The sequence below is a fragment of the Podarcis vaucheri genome (genome assembly GCF_965113315.1).
Source record: "Podarcis vaucheri genome assembly, chromosome: 10".
Classification (NCBI taxonomy): Eukaryota; Metazoa; Chordata; class Lepidosauria; order Squamata; family Lacertidae; genus Podarcis; species Podarcis vaucheri.
This window is the reverse complement of record NC_138748.1, coordinates 39,940,950-39,958,173: the sequence shown is the minus strand read 5'-3', so window position 1 is coordinate 39,958,173 and position 17,224 is coordinate 39,940,950. Positions and strand designations below refer to the sequence as shown.

The 17,224-nt window shown below is 39.5% G+C and overlaps 1 protein-coding gene across 1 annotated transcript in view; it reads left to right on the top strand.

Annotated features, from left to right (window-relative positions):
* IKBIP (IKBKB interacting protein) overlaps window positions 1-17,224 on the top strand; it is a 433,380-nt gene that overhangs the window by 145,225 nt on the left and 270,931 nt on the right. The window lies entirely within an intron of this gene.

Sequence of the window (17,224 nt, the reverse complement as noted above, 5' to 3'; positions counted from 1 at the left end):
CCATCTCATTCTCTGTCGTCCCCTTCTCCTTGTGCCCTCCATCTTTCCCAACATCAGGGTCTTTTCCAGGGAGTCCTCTCTTCTCATGAGGTGGCCAAAGTATTGGAGCCTCAGTTTCACGATCTGTCCTTCCAGTGAGCACTCAGGGCTGATTTCCTTCAGAATGGAGAGGTTTGATCTTCTTGCAGTCCATGGGACTCTCAAGAGTCTCCTCCAGCACCAATGCACCCTCTTAACTGGTGGTAATCCTGTCTCTGGCCTTCTGTGTAGATAAACTGAAGGATATGAGAATGATTACGTTTACTCTGGGCTTTGTGTGATAAATCAGCACACCGAAACTTGAAAAAGGTATCCTGGAGACTTTTTCTAAATAGCTATTAACAGTATCGATAGTCTGCTTCAATAATGAAGATTCAAGAATAGCGTCAAATATGCATTTAACCCCCTGGTTAACAATAAAATTGACTGAGAAGCCATATGAAGAAACAGCACAGGAGTGTTAAGGGCAATTACCACACCTTCTCTCCTTACCACAATCTATATAGCCAAGGCTATTTTCCTGATCTTTTGTTTCCTGCTTGAATACCCACACAGAAAACAAAGTCTAGACTGGTCAATGGACCACCATCACCCAATTCGTAATGTAAAGTAAATAGAAATAAAGGAGCATTTGCAAAGCCTGTGTTGGACAACTATTTCTTTTAGGGAGCCTTGCTCTCTTAGCTTGTCTCCTGGTACTCAGTGTCTGTTAACAATGAGGTCATAGAACACTTTGCAGGATTGATCCTTAGGAAAATAAATTGCTCACACCTGGGAAAGATCAATTTCATAGTTTAGAGGCTCTAATTCGAATCCTTAGCTGCAAAAGGGAAAAGGAAAGTAAGAGGGAGAGAGTGAAAAGGCATGTCTATAGATACGCTTGGTTAATGGTGACAGGAACAACCATCAATCAAATTCCTCATATTGATTGGCTACATCTGTCTTCTCAGTTGGAAAGCAGACTCTCTCAGGTAATGCTGATTTATAAAGGAGATAGCAGCTTTTAGGCATCTTTATACAAAAGAGTCAATCTGTCTATAAATCAGCATTAACAAATTTAGACAATAATACTTCATGTTATATAACAGTGAGTCAGCTCCAGGAAAACAAATTGAATTAGTCACCGAGGTTCTGTATATTTTCATGGAGGCTTGAGGCAGGTGGATCTGCTCTCCCCCTCCGTATCTTAAAAATAAAATCCCACATAGTACATAAGGGATTTTAGCACACTGCCTCACTGTAAGAAGCAGACCATTTTCAGAGGATTTGTTCTATTCTGAAAATGCATTTGTACGTAGCTTTAGAATAAAAACAAAAAACCCACAAAATGTCAGTGTTTCTTTTTTGAGCTCGTAACACCACAGAGACGAGAAATAGGCCTCAACATGGCACCTTTTCTGTTTACAGCTGATGTAGCTCTTCATATAGTTAATTTTTTATTATTATTTCCTTAATGTTAATTCCTACTGCATGGCAAAAGCCTACAGATAAAGGATAACATAACAATAAAGGCTCTCAGGAAGGAGGAAAAAAACAAAGGAGAGGAAACATGAAAGGACTTGAAAGAAGAGGGTAGAATAGGACCCCATACAAAGGCCATATTTAAAAAGATGATAGAATTAAGAAAAAAAATGTGTTCGTGTAATCTTTAAAAAAGGGAGAAATGATTCAACTCAACCCCCTTCAAACAAAAGATAAAATGAAGGAACATTAAAAAAAAAATTCTAGGAGATATTTTTATGCAGGCAGCTTAACCTGAGGGGACAGCCTTTGATGAAGCCAGATGTAGTTTACTGAAATTACGATTGTAATAAAATGTGTAGCAGCACACACAGTGCCATAACAACACGGTGTTTAGCACATCGTACTCCCATTTCCAATTCTTCATTTTTAACACATCATGAGAGAACCTTCTGAAAATGGGTATGAGGACAAGTCCAGTTCATTACGCCTTAGCTGGAATTTGACAGCACATTACACAAAACTGTGCATAATGAAGCCCTGAGAGATTTGTTGTTTTTAAGGAAAGCAGGCTTTGGGTGGCTATGGTTTTAAGAGGACAAGCTGAGGTGGGAGGGAAGAGGAAAAGTTGCAGAGGATTTTCTGCTCCAAGCACCCACTAACACCTTGTAAACCATATGAACCATATGAGGAATTGGAACGATACTTGCTAACTCAGATAAGACATACATAGGGGAAGGGAATGTATGTCGTGCCTTTGTAAGAAGCTCCGCCTCACACTTTGAGAACCACTGACTAGCTATGTTAAACCCATATAACAAAACCTGAACTGACTCCCTTGTTTCCTAAGAAAACTGGGGTGGATCCTTTTTTTGAGTAGGAAAGTCCCCATTCCCCCATTCATTTTTCCACTCAGAATCACAGTCCTCTTCCACTGCCTCCAGTTTTTGTAGCCAGGAAACAAAGATGCCTGTTTAGGTTTTGTGATGTAGGTTTAACATGTTGTTTGTATTCAAAGTGTGCCTTCTTATAAGGGCACAGCCAATTATCAGAAGACCCATTCAAAATATATACAAGCTCCTAATGACCTCCTTCTGACCACTGCAACTCAAGAGATTATATGTGCCATTCCATTGTTTGAACACAAAAGCTCATACCGATAACAAACTTAGTTGGTCTCTAAGGTGCTACTGGAAGGAATTTTTAAATTTTGTTTCGACTACGGCAGATCAACAAGGCTACCTACCTGTAACTACATCTGTTGTTTGGTTAGGTTGGGGTGTATGTGTCTTCCAGTGCAATCATATAGATTTTTATTTGCAAGTAGGCCCTTTTGACTTCAATGAGGTTTACTCCCAGGTAAGCAGGTATAGGATTGCAGCCTTAATTAGCAATTTCTCCTGTGAGGATGATCTGAGTCCAGATTGTCATGCTGAGCATCTGTCCTGTTGTGCAGCTGAATGAAATTACCTGCTTCAGGCAGCACCATGAAGTATGGACACATGAAGGTGTCTGAATGTTTCAGAAATATGTTTTAAACAATGTTGGCCCTAGTGGGGGTGGATGGGTGCCATATCATTTTGGCTCTGGTTCAGACACCCTGCATAATCTTCATTTAACAAGGAAGAAATGAAGCTGGATACGATGAAGACATATGGCATCATTAAGGAAATCACCAAGCCTATATGTGGTATGCACCAGTGGTACCAGTCATCAAGGAAACTGAGAACATCTCTATCTGCATAGACCTTACAATTTTTAATGATGGTATAGCTGGAGGAAAACATGTACTTCCAATGCTATAGGGCTTTCTTCCAAAAGTGATAGGAACCAAATTGTTTTCCCAGTTTGATGTTTCGAGCAGTTTCTGGTAAATAGCTAAACTGACTACATTTATCACACCCTTGCCTTGTTCAATGCTGCTTGCCATTTGGACCCACAAATGCTTCCAATAGAAGATAACATAATGCCTTAGAGACATAAAATAAATTATTATCTTCATGGACGGCATCCTAATACAAGACCATGGCTGTGTACATGCAACAGTATATTCTACATTCAATGACCACTGAGATATTATTTTTTTCTACCTAGTTCACACAAAATCTGAACCTATTGCATATTTCTTGCCCCAGAAAAGGGCTTTTTCACAAAAAAGCTCAATGCAAATTTATTCTGCATTATGCTCCAGTGTATCCACACCTGTTATGGGTCGGCATGTACCAAAATCTTAATTACCACTTCCTTCTTCATTCACCTGGAGCTTATGTGGGGAGGAGAATGTCATGGATACATAATTGAGGGAATGGTTTTCAAACACATATCAAATAGCCACACTCACCCTTGTGGATAGCAGAATCTAGAATCAATCTAGATGGAAAGCAACATGTTGATGATGAGCATACATGATTCCATATTAAGTAAAACTACTTATTTATGCTACAAATGGGTAACAGGATAAATGTGTATACCCTATGCGAAAATGCTGGTCATCATCTTGAATTGGTTCTATGACCCTTGATTCAAGATAAACAAGAAGAAATCCATTGTTTGTTGTGAAACAAGAATTTTTCGGACAACTAATCACACAACAGTGGCAAGGCCTTGGAACATGGCACATAGACTGTAAATGCCATTAGAAAGCTTGAAAACACTGACTAACATTACAGGTCTGAGAAGGGGGTCAGATCAGGAGGTTGTCTTCACAAAGGTAAAGGACATAGTCTCCAGTACTCTAGCCTTTTATGTTTTATGATGCCAACAAACCCACAAGGCAGCTGCGGAGTAAATGGAGTATTGCATGGTTTAGGATGGATCCCCTAACTGTTACTGAAGCAGAAAAATGCTATGCTTAAATAAAAAAGGAGTGCCTTGCTAGTTAATGCATGCAAGAAAATTTTTTTACAGTTGTGAATGTGGTCTACCTTCTTTTAGACTCCTCAAAGATCATAAGCCATTGGTGACCTAAGAACAGGCTTCCTCAAACTTGGCCCTCCAGATGTTTTTGGCCTACAACTCCCATGATCCCTAGCTAGCAGGACCAGTGGTCAAGGATGATGGGAATTGTAGTCTCAAAACATCTGGAGGGCCGAGTTTGAGGAAGCCTGCCTAAGAAAAATAATATGGACCAAGTATGATGCCACCATCTTCTAAAAAGAATGCTGAGATTCAACCCAGTAGCAAAGTATGTTCCAGGAAAAAATCTGGTCATAACAGACACCATGCCAAGAAGACCCACAATGCAAGTATGGGAGGTACATTGAAGCTGTGCGTGTGTCTCTACCAGCACCTGAAAATAAGCTTCATCAGATCTAAATGGCTAGTCACAATGATCCAAAACTTTAAGAAGTCTCATGCTAAATCAGATCAAGTTACTTTCCCCAGGGCTGAATATAGCATTCCAGTTGCAATTTTCTGTTTACAGCTGAGTAGATATTTTTGTTCAAGCTGTTCACAGCAGCATTTAACATTGCTAAAACAGCATCTTTTGGACCATTGATATGAATTGTGCTTTATTTTATTCTGGATGTAGTTTGCTTTGGAAAATAGAAAAAAGGAAATTTCATCCTTCAGATGTTCATTATGGTTCTTAGGAAAAATATGGACCTTTTCATAACTTAAAAAACGTTTCAACTTAATTCACAATTAAGCAGATCTCTAACATACTGTTATGAAGGTTGTGCGCGCCCCCAATCAACATGGTCGATAACCATGTTGAATATAGAGGGTGACATTAGGTCATCCTGTTTCACTCCACACTGCGGCCTGATTTCATTGGAGATCTCGCTTCCAAGCATGATTACAGTAGTGCTTCTATTGTATATATCCCCAATATAAGCAACCATCATTTGTAGGGTTTCTTTTATTGTACAATGTGCTACCAAGTTGAATGCTTTTGCAGCTTCAAGGGAGGCAATATATAACAGCTTTTTCTATTCTTTGTGATAGCATACTGCCATGTTCAGTAGGAACACATTTTCCAAAAACCCATCAAGCTGTTGAAAGGCCCTTTGCCATGGATCAAGGTGGACACCTCTCATCATTCTTAGTGTCAGGACTTTGTGAAAAATCCTGGTTAACACCAGAGTATAGTCCAGACACTAGCGTTGATTTCAATGGGACTTAAGCATGGACTATAATGGTATTCTCAAGTACAACCTTTCTTTACAAATAAATAAATAAATTTCAGTTTATTGCTCAGAATAAGTATTATTTAATAAAACAACAAGAGTTTTTTTTGTGATTCAAGGAATGTTGTGTCCATAAACATCCTTCCACCCCTGCCCGGGCTATTAGTTGTCTATATTTTCTCCATTTAGAGCCACCTTTTCCTGATTTAATGGTCTTACACTAGAAGCGGCATTATGGAAATAAGTTAGCAGCTGCTCTACATCAATGTTTAGAGAATTAACATCACCCCCATTATCCAGGACAGAAGTAGAATTTTAATGAAGCACAGAAACAACAGGCAAATTGACCTCTAACTTCATCAGAGAAATAGGAAAACATAAATTCAATGCAGAAAGCCTGCAGCTTCCACCAGAATTACCTGACCAGAACTTTCGAGAAGAGTAGTTTTTTCATAACAACAAAGAGTGAATTTCACCGCACATGTGAGGAAGGGATGACAATGACAGCTAACCCATTATCTGACATTATTAAATCTTAGAACTATTTTTCATGTTGGCTTGACAGAGGAAATTGCAAAGTTAAAAAAATTGTCAATATGAAGTAAGGAAAGAAAGAAAGGGAAAATCCTGTTGATTCTGCATTGCTGTACATTGCTGTAAAGTGTCATAAAAGAGCTAGAAAAGGTACAGAAACACACATACTCTCAGCTGTTCCTATTTACTGGGGGCAATCTGGATTTTTTGGCACCTGTATCTGGTAAAACACTGTTCCTCTTTTTCTCTTTGTTGACTTCAGGAGTGGGGGAAACATTGGAGATTATGGGTTGCAGAGTAGACCCACTGAAATATATGGGCTCAATCAAAATACAATTCTCCATTTAAAAAAAAAAGTGATCTCAGTGCAGAGGCAGGAAGCCCCTGGTCCAGAAGAGAACTTTTCTAATGATTTTTTAGGATCTAAACTACTGTTAGTTATGCACACATATACACTATGTAGCATATATACATATACACTATGAAGCATTGTAGACTTCGCCCCTAAAGACTCTAAGTGATCAGTCGCTTGGGCAAGATGGCACTCAGGAAGTTATTGAATCAGATGTGAAATTAAAAAACCATGCAGCATAATTAAAATCAGCTTCTGGTTGAGAGGATTGAAGTAAAGGTAACATAATACCAATGCATATAAAGGGATCTAGTTTTGATCTGGTAAATTACAGATCTGCTTTAAGTCTGTTCCCCATAAATTGGTAAAAACACACATATTAAACCTTGAATTTTGAAATATACAGAGCAACAAGCATTGCTGAAGAAGAATCAACCTGATTACCAAAGGGAAGTCCTGTCTCTCCAACATTTTATATTACTTGGACCATGTCAACAAGTATAGAGATAGAAGTGATCTATATGTCGTTGGGGTTCAACTGAAAACCACATGTCAGGAACTGGGTTGATTTTTTAAAAAGGTCTTTGGGGAAGCATAAGGCAGAATCAGGCTAATAATTTCAAGGTTTTGGTTCTTGAGGCCTACAGAATGACATCCTAGGCTATTATAGAATTAGTGGTGGCGAGGAGGACTTCCTAAATGCCCAAAATTGATTAGCTGGTTTGAATGCTCAGTTCTGGTGCAAGATGTATCCAAAGATCATCATTAGATAGAGGCTTTTAGTGAGGTTGATTGATAGAGAGCAGCTGCTGTTAAGAAAAGCCTTCTAAATAAATAAAGCATCCTTTGCTTTTATCGTGAAGTAGTTTCTTTGTTCTTGAGTTCCTCAACCCATCCAGCATGTATCTGAGAAGAAATAAATTTTAAACTTTCACACTGCAGTCTTCTCATGTGCTTAAATAGTCCATAAATATTCCTCAGTGGTCCTCCAGTGTTGATTGTTTCGCTAAATTTGCTCTTTTTAATAGCTTCATTGCTTTTTTCCCCTCCCCCCCAAACTGTTACCCTCCTTAACTGACAGTCATATTAATTTTGGTGTGTTTGAATTAAGACCTTATATGTCCCTTGATATTCCTGGATATCTACTACTAATGGGCAGCATAAGGAAGATGAGAGTTAATCTATTATCTCTCTAGCTAATGTGTCATGGCCAGGTTTAATGAAGCTGAAAATTCTTAGTTAATATACCTTCTTTCCCTTAAAGATAATCTTTAAAGTATGCAATGCACTTTTAGGGATGTTTTTTCACTTTGGGGGGAAAATGTGGAAAGCACCAAAATCATTAATGACAGCTGTCCCTTGCTTAAGGCACTGTTTTTCAAACTGTGCTCCAGGGAATCCTAGATTCCTTGAAAGCCTGCTTGTCAAATATTTCTCAATGGGAGACCCCCCCCCTAATGGTACACAAACTTTCTGGAAAGTCAGCTTGGCCTGTAGCACACATCTTTCCCTGGAATGTGCCAGACAAGGGGCTTGTTTGGCTTGTTTTGGGTCATCTGGTGAAATGAGAAGGCCTAAAAGGGCAGGGTAGTTTTCGGTGAACTGACTGCACCTTAGAGCACATTCCAGAATGTTCTTAATCACATAATAATAATAAAAAGAGTTCCTCAGCTGAGAAGCTGATGTGGAAAATGGTTTTTTTAAAGTTTAAAAACCACTAGTTTAAGGAAACAGAACAACCTTTATTTCAAATTATGGTGGTGCTCTCAAGTATTGTCTGTAGACAACTGGGCTGCTTGTTATAACTTTTGAATGCAGTAAATAGGAAGTTTGGGAATTGGTGCCTGGGACCTACATAAATGTTCCTCTGCAAAAGTGTGGGACCACCATGCTTATCTGACCAGGTATCCCGATGCTCTGTGGGGCATCACGTGTTCTGTGTATCTGCTGAGGGCAATAACTGCTAGTATGGCATGGCAGCCCTCACACATATACAGGGCTGGAGAAGAATTTGACGTAAGAGGACTAATCTTCTTGGGATAGCCTCCATGTGCTGCAGAGGTAGTGTGAAGACAATTATAGTGATGAGATAAGAAGGGGAGGCAGTCATTTGGGAGGTGAAGTAAGCTCCCCCCCACTCAGTGTTGCAGCCTACAGCTCCTCACCCATCAATGAGAACCTTTTTCTGACTGTAGACTTTCCCAGTGAAACTCACAGGAGCTGGTGTGCATGATGCAGCCATGAACATTCTGTTGCCAATAGTTTGTCTCCCTGACCAGTTAAAATGTTTTGAACATTCGTTAATACATTTGCTGCACAGCAAATTGCTGGGAGGGTGCCGTTCAGGTTTTAGTCTGTTTTTACACACACACACACACACACACACACACACACACACACACACACACATATATATAGAGAGAGAGATGTTGCTCACATTGGCTACATTTTATGAGTCTGGAGAGATATTTTGACATTTAGCGCAGTCTTCCAGTAAGTAGATAATTACGAAGGAAATTTTGAACAAGACACCTGTTAAGCAAAATGTGAAAGACATTACTTGGTAAATAACCATGGCAATTAAAGCTTTGTTTGTGCTGATTTATTTTGTTACATCCTTCCTACCCATTTTCATCAGCTCACAGCGCTGGATTTGTATGTGAACTACCAGTCATGCATGCTGCGAAAAAGACCTTTAAAAGCAATAAAAAAGTCTTTTGAAGTTTTCATAGTTTTATATTTATTCCATCTAGAAGTACTTGGCAATGTGTTTAATGTGAAGTATTGCAGATTTAAAACCCATTTATAGGCTAGTTCAGTTCCTATCTAAGACGTTATAGATAAAAGAAAGAGACATTAAGTTCACGAACAATCTCTCTTAAAGAGCTTATTTCTTCACATTCTTCCTAAAATGCTGTCATTTCACTGTAAGTTTCCACAGTGGAACAATTATATCTTGCTGCTTCCCGAAGAACCCCTGTCGTAGCTACTTCCGAGAGTAGCCTTTGTCCGCTGACTGGCCTGCTGATTCAATGCTCAGTTTAACAATAATTAATCTCTGTGGCTCTTAGGTGTAGAATCTTGTAATCTTGCTCCTTTGGGAAAAATTGTACAATTTCCTTGATTGCCAGAGATCACGGCAGCCCAAATCTCTTTCTTCGCCACTGCAGTCCCTTCAACCACTTTAAATTGCCACCCTACTGTCATTGGTGACAATAGACTCTTTCCCCTACAAATCCAAAATAAACTTTCCTACTTGGAACTCTCTTCATCTTCTGACTTGTTCCTGTCTTACCTTTTGTCTCATCACTGCTATCTAGCTGCATGAGACTTTCGTTCTTCACCCCCAGTTGCCCCAAGTTTTTTTGACACAAGGTCAATTGCTTCTTCAAAACCTCATCTTCTATTAAGTTTTTTTTTAAAAAAACTCTTTCTTACCTATCCTTACTCTTTTCTATTGTAATATGCAGTGCTTTCCCCCCTAGAAAAATAGGTGCCAGTACTACGTACCCTTGAATACCCCCTGAAGAAAAAAAAGCACTGGTAATATGTGATGTTGGGCTGTGGTGCCCAAGGTGACATGTATGCTTGGGGGCCAGTAGTTCTCTCCCCTCTCCACCCCCCCCCAAAGCCCAGAAGTATTTTGTTGTAGGCTCTTGCTGGAGTGTGTTCCATTGTGGGAGCAAAGTGTTGACAGAGAAATCGCATTATTGTAGGCTTTAATGTTTTAAACTTGGTGAATAAATGGTCTAGTCAGGAAGGCATTCCAGTTGATGTGGAAATGATATGGCAATATCTTGAAGGAAGTGGTTTCTTTGGTAAAAGCCTAAAGCCAAGGAGGTCAGTTTGTAAGTTTATAGGTATTACTTTATTTTTCAGTCTTTGGCTTGGGGAAGGGAATAAAAGCGTACTTTATCACAGAAACTAGCTTTTTCACAGATGGCCAGATTCTCTGATGAAGTTTAGGCCACCTAACAGTAAGGGTATCATAGGTATAGAGCATGCACTCAGGCATAGCTATGGCATTGCATACAGGATCAAAGAAATGTTGCAATGTTAAAACAAGGTCTACCTCTCAAAAACTCAAAAACATCTTTTCTTCACTTGTGAATGTGTGGGTAAATATTTTGCCAAAACTTTATAAACATTTGGTAAGACTGGTAGGCTCCCTGAAAAAGACCCTGATGTTGGGAAAGATGGAGGGCACAAGGAGAAGGGGACGACAGAGGACGAGATGGTTGGATAGTGTTCTCGAAGCTACCAGCATGAGTTTGACCAAACTGCGGGAGGCAGTGGAAGACAGGAGTGCCTGGTGTGCTCTGGTCCATGGCGTCACGAAGAGTCGGACACGACTAAACGACTAAACAACAAAGACTGGTAGGTATCTGATGAAATAAGCTTCGGGGATCAGATCTGCCAGTTGGCTATCCCTTGTTTAAGCTATTTAGGAGTTTTTCAGTAGAAACCTCTCAATCGAGTTGTAACTGGGAGGTTTGGGGGGAATAAATTCTTACAACAAAATTTATTATTTATTTGTTTCCCCTTAAAAATGTATATCTTGCCATCTGTCCTAATACACTAGGGTGGGTAACAAGCAGGGAGGGTAATACATAAAGCAATAGACAAAAAACACAGTAAAGTATCAGCACCCTGTCAGTTTCCTAATACATCTGCTAGGATGGTCCTCATCATTAAAAGGTCTTCAGCTGGTGCCTAAAGCTAAACAGCACTGGACACCAGCCAAACTTCTATGAGAAAGAAGCACATTGCATGACTGGGGTGCTATGGCTTAAAAAGGCCCAGTGATGGGTCACAGACCCTTGGAATTCACTCAGTGGTGGAACTATCAGCAGTGGTTCCCTGCAGACAAAATGGACTGGTGTTTTCTAGACCAGCTACAGTTTCTGAATGATGACCTTATGAGAAATTCCAGGCCAGAATGGAATTGACCAGGTATGAATCTCAAAGAAGCTGTCATAGCTGCAGTAGCATTCTGAAAATGATTGAAATTTGTTCGATCAATAACATACTGATATGCTTCGATTAAGCTTATACAGGACAATCAATATTAGATGAGAAATAATTAAAGAATAGAATATAAAAGCATAGATTTGAATTAGAATATATGCAATATAAAGTTTATTATGTGAGACAAAGTGCGGAAGAGATTTGATGGAGGGAAGATACACAGGATAGGGAAGGTGGGTGCAATTCTTTTACAACTGGTGATTCTTGATGTTTGTAATGTCATAATTGTTTGTTTGTTTCCCTTTTGTGTTTGCATATCAATGATGGAGTTTCTTTATTCTTAAATAATAATAAAAAAGGAAAGAAAATGATAGAAAGTTGTGGGATATCGGTATTTTTCTTTGTACTTTCAAAAATTACTTCAAAGACTTCTGAGTAAATTTATCAGTCATGGAGTAAGAGGAGAGATCCACTTGTGGATCAAGAACTGGCACACAGAATAGGATTAAATAGACAGTTCTCCCTATGGAAAGATATAGAAATACAGACTCCCATTGGAAGCTGTGCTTTTAACTTGCTTATAAATGAATAGAAATGATTGCACTTACTGTACTAAATTCCAGGAAAGAAACAGTCCTGATTCTTAAGATAACTAACTTCAGATTTTCTGTATTAATTAGGAAGCAAAATCCCCAAGTGACATGCTTATGGCATCCAATTTCTTTTTATTTCTAATTGTGAACTATCTGATCAATATTAAATCCAATTTACAATTGCATCCCCGAAATCGCTTGCAAGGTAATGGTGTAGTAACATCCCTTTATTTCTGCTTTCTTGATCAGTCTGATTAGGGCATCCACTTCTCCCTCACCTGCTTGTACCTTTAGCGTTTCATCTATTAGGATGAGTCTGTGTAGTTAGAGTAAGGCAATATGAATCTAAGATTTTCTGAGTGGCCCATTAGCCATGGATATTGTGGTTGGCCTTGAGCAAGACATTATTTCCAAGCTGCACTTCCCGAAATGGAAAATAAAAACAAGGTTGAGCTACGTGACATGATTGTTGAGAGCATCAGTGTGCTAAGAATCTTTTACGTGCTTTGTCCATTTTGGCCAAAGGGATGTAGGAATAGGTAGATATATGCACAGATAAAACAATGTTCTACAACTGTATTCAGCTAGCAAATGCTTCATTTCTACCCTGCCAAAGGTAGGAAAATAGTATCTGAAAATGCAAACAAACGAAATTAGAAAAAGCATTTTTGTTTTCTCAATTGGTGGACCAAAGAAAACAATAATTGTTAGTCTCTTTTAATAATGGAAAGTATAATAGACATTTCCATAAATATTCTCCAGAAAGGAATGCACAGATTACTTCACTGCAGGGGGTCTAAATAACTTGCATTCTTCCATAATGTTACATTATTAGCATACAATTTAATTTGTACATGAATTTAACTGTCTGCAGGGCAAATCTGAATACATCGCTTGCAAACACTTGAATGAAGTTCTGCAGTGTTTAGACTGAATATCCCAGACAAACCAAACAAGTTGTTATGCCTTTTAAAAGTATCCTCAGGAGCACTTTATAGGTTATAAAAGTTTTACATGGAGGGAAACTAAGTGTCATGAAGCTAGGAATTCTGGAACAAAGAGAAGGTCCTTGATATATGTAGCCCTAAGATTGCAGAAAGACTTCCCCAAAGAAAAGAAGAGAAGAGCCAGACCTACCATTAGATAGAATAAGATAGACACCTCAGATGCCATATGCTGAGGACAGGTGGGGTGATAGTGAGGTGGTAGAGGACAGCTGTGTGCCATGTGGCCTGTCTTGAGCTTCCCAAGGTTGCCTCCTGTCTTCAGGTACAGTGGAGAATATGGTCCCACCACTAGTGCTGAAATAAGATTTAGCTGCCAGTTTAGTCTGTATGTGGAATGGAGGTGGTGGTGCCATATTGTCCTTCACATCAGGCAGCAAAATGTATTGAGCCCACCTGAAGAGAGCTGGCAATCAACGTACCTCTCTCCCAACCACCAGAAAAAGGTCAAGGCCCCCTTTGTAAAGCATTGTGCAGTAAGCACTTGTTAATTTTGAAGTAATTGTGAACATAAGAATGTGAGAAGAGTCTGCTGGATCAGATCAATGGCCCATCTACTCCAGCATCCAGTTTTCAGGGTGGCCAGACAGACACTTGCAAGAAGTCCCAAAAGAGGACTTGAACACAGCAGTCCTCTACCCAGCTGTGATTCCAAGCAACTGGCGTTCAAAGGCAAACTTCCTCTGACAGTGGAAGTAGAACATACCCATCTTGGCTAGTAGTCTTCTCCTTCAATTGCAGATTTGCACAACTGTGGATCTCCAGTTTGCTTGGTTTTTAGTAGTTTGCAGCAATATTTTACCTACTTCATTTTCATCTGCAAACTTTATTTTCATCTGCAAGTTTCTTCTAATGTTGCACTAGCTATCTACATATGCCAGTTTCCTAATCTCCATATACCAAAACAAATGGAGTTGTCTGTGATGGTGAGCTGCAAGAAAAGAGTGTTAACTCTGATTTCCTGGTTGGCTTGCTTGCTTCCTCCTCCTCCTCCTCCTCCTCCTCCTCCTCCTTTAAAAATAATGTATTTATAGTTTGCCACCTGATACTCTGTTTATAAAAGTTATGGAAAAGACAATGGAAAAATCTCTGTGTATGTAAATACACAGACATAATGCAAATGAACAATGGCTTTTTGTCCTTATGAGAAGGGTGGCAAATTTACATGTTCCAGTTTTAGAAGTAATCTCTTTTTCTTGCAAGCCTTTGGGTTTACCAGTCTAGTCATGTCTCTGCTCTTTCTAGTGAACAGTTTTCATTCAAGATAAGATGTAGGAAGGACAAACTCATCTCAGCAGAGTTTCAGGGCACCTGCCTATCAATTCTTTATACAAGATCAGTCAAAACTTTGCAGTGGAATGGCAGTTATCCACAAGAGGGTACTCTGTTTCTTGCTGTCACTCACTGCCTCCATTCCATTTCAAGTAAGAATGTGTGTTGCTATGATTAATCCCACAGAATTACTTTTCTACCTCTCCAAAAATCCAGCAAGTGTATTGAGTTTCATCAAGTTAACAGGAGGGAAAAATTATCTAATTTCCACTTGAGCAGATGGATGGGTAGATCAGGATTAGAAAAATGAAATGGCTTTTGTCTTTGAATATTTTATGATCTGGCACATGTAAGTGAAAACTGAATAATAAAAATGATGGTCAGGAAAATGTCCTACTACCTAATTGTTTAGCCTAAATGCTTGGACAAGCTTGTTAGAGAGAGAGAGAGAGAGAGGGAGAGGGAGAGATGTAACTGGCTCCCCCTCCTAAAGATCCACATCCATACAATAACACATGGAAAGACTTGTACAGGCATCATAACATGGCATCTTATGAAAGGTATGCAGAGTACTAACACAGTTCCAATTTTTGCTGCATGTAACCTCTACTTTAATTCAGTAGCATACATTTTTATTGGTTTTTGCAGACACAGAGGGTTCTGTGGTGCAATTTACAAAAGGCAGAGACATTACATTGTTGACAAAGATCCGTATAGTTAAAGCTATGGTTTTCCCAGTAGTGATGTATGGAAGTGAGAGCTGGACCACAAAGAAGGCTGATCGCCGGAGAACTGATGCTTTTGAATTGTGGTGTTGGAGGAGACTCTTGAGAGTCCCGTGGACTGCAAGAAGATCAAACCTATCTATTCAGAAGGAAATCAACCCTGAGTGCTCACTGGAAGGACAGATCCTGAAGCTGAGGCTCCAATACTTTGGCCACCTCATGAGAAGAGAAGACTCCCTGGAAAAGACCCTGATGTTGGGAAAGATTGAGGGCACAAGGAGAAGGGGACGACAGAGGACGAGATGGTTGGACAGTGTTATAGAAGCCACCAACATGAGTTTGACCAGTGGAAGACAGGCGTGCCTGGCGTGCTCTGGTCCACGGGGTCACAAAGAGTCAGACATGAGTAATCGACTAAACAACAACAATTCTGTTATACCATGGCTTTATCAACTTCTGCATATTTCCAGTGCAGATTGTAGCCTATTCACACATATGAATTGTGTGAAGGCACATCAGTCATAGAAAGGGACTGTGGGTCTGCTCCTCTGGCCACATCCCAAGGTCATATGGCTTCCCCTGCCTCAAATGAAGCATCCACACATTAGGTGTTGATGTCTGCAATTCTATGTACATAGACCTCTATGGAAATAGGAACCCTGATCGTACAGGGATCCAGTTCACATGAAAAGCCTAAACAAATAGAGATATACATGTCTAGGCTTTCCCCTGCAGATGTCCATGCCCAAGTCTTGAGGCTCGTCATGAACATCCTTCTGCAATGAATGTATGAAGGGGATGGATGTTGACAGCTTTTACTATATGCTGGATAAATGAACATGATAGGAACCTCAAATTCACAATTACACACAATGATTATTTCTCCTCTCCTTCTCTCCCTCTCATTTTACCTTACAATAAAACAGAACTTTTTTTCATGTTGACTTACAACACTTATTTTTTTTTAAAAAAAGGCCAATGATACAATTATAAGCACAGTTAAAACAACTAAAGACTTCAGCTTGTTTTCTTTCAGCAGTCATAAACTCCTCAGGATACATCTAAAAATTAAATAAAAAACCATCTAGAAACCCAGAAAAACAAAAGCAGTTTTTACCTGGTGCCTCAAGACTATCAAATTTGGTGCCAGGTGAACTGAAAGGGGATAAAAAATTATAACTGAGCTGTCATCATCTAAGCATTCTTTTAAACTGCTTTTTATTCGTGTTTCTATTTTTTAAAAAAATTGTTTTTGACTGTTTTTATGTGTTGTGGGGGGGGGTTGATTGGCTGTTTCTGTTTATATTTTGATTGTGTTTTTTGTGTTTTTAGATTGTAATTTTATCTTGTGAACAACCCTGGGACCTGCGGGTATAGGGCAGTATATAAATTTTAATAATAATAATAATAATAATAATAATAATAATAATAATAATAATAGGCTGTGTTATATTTGGTCACAACCACTTCACCTTCAAAAATGGGTGCACCTAGAGTCAAACTAGACATAGTATTTGTTGAGTAGTTAGCCCTGGGGGACATTTTTTTAAATAAAAAAAATAGATAACCAGTCTAGGGATGGAAAGCTGAGTTTGTAAGGGGGGGGGGCTGAGGGAAGGGAGCTCTAACCTTTTACCTTTGCTGTAGTTCCCAATCAGAATTTAGAATAGGGGTGCCATTAGCACCTTGAGAGGGCTGGATGGCCTTGAAAAGTTGCATCCAAATGCCTGCCTAAGTGAATAAATAATAGGTGTGTGGTTCTTGGTGGGTGGGGGCTGACTCCAGTCGAGACTGCAGCAGGGGCAGACTCCCTTGTTCACTCACATCCTGGCCTTATAGGATAAGGCTACCAATGGCTATGTTCTTCCTCCACTGTCGGAGGCAGTATCCTTCTGGATATCAGTTTCTGGGAATCACAAGTGGTGAGAGCACTGTTGCACTAAGGTCCTGCTTGTGGCCTGAACTAGAATGGCCTCTGGCCTGACTGAGCTGGGCTCTTCTCATGTTCTTCTGATCAGGCTGAAGAACCTGTGGGTTGACTTTTTATTTGTAAAATGTATTGCACACTGGGGATAACCACATATCTAGTTTGCTCCACCGAGTCAAGCCTCTGACAATGATCTCAACAGTAGATGTTCCTTCTGTT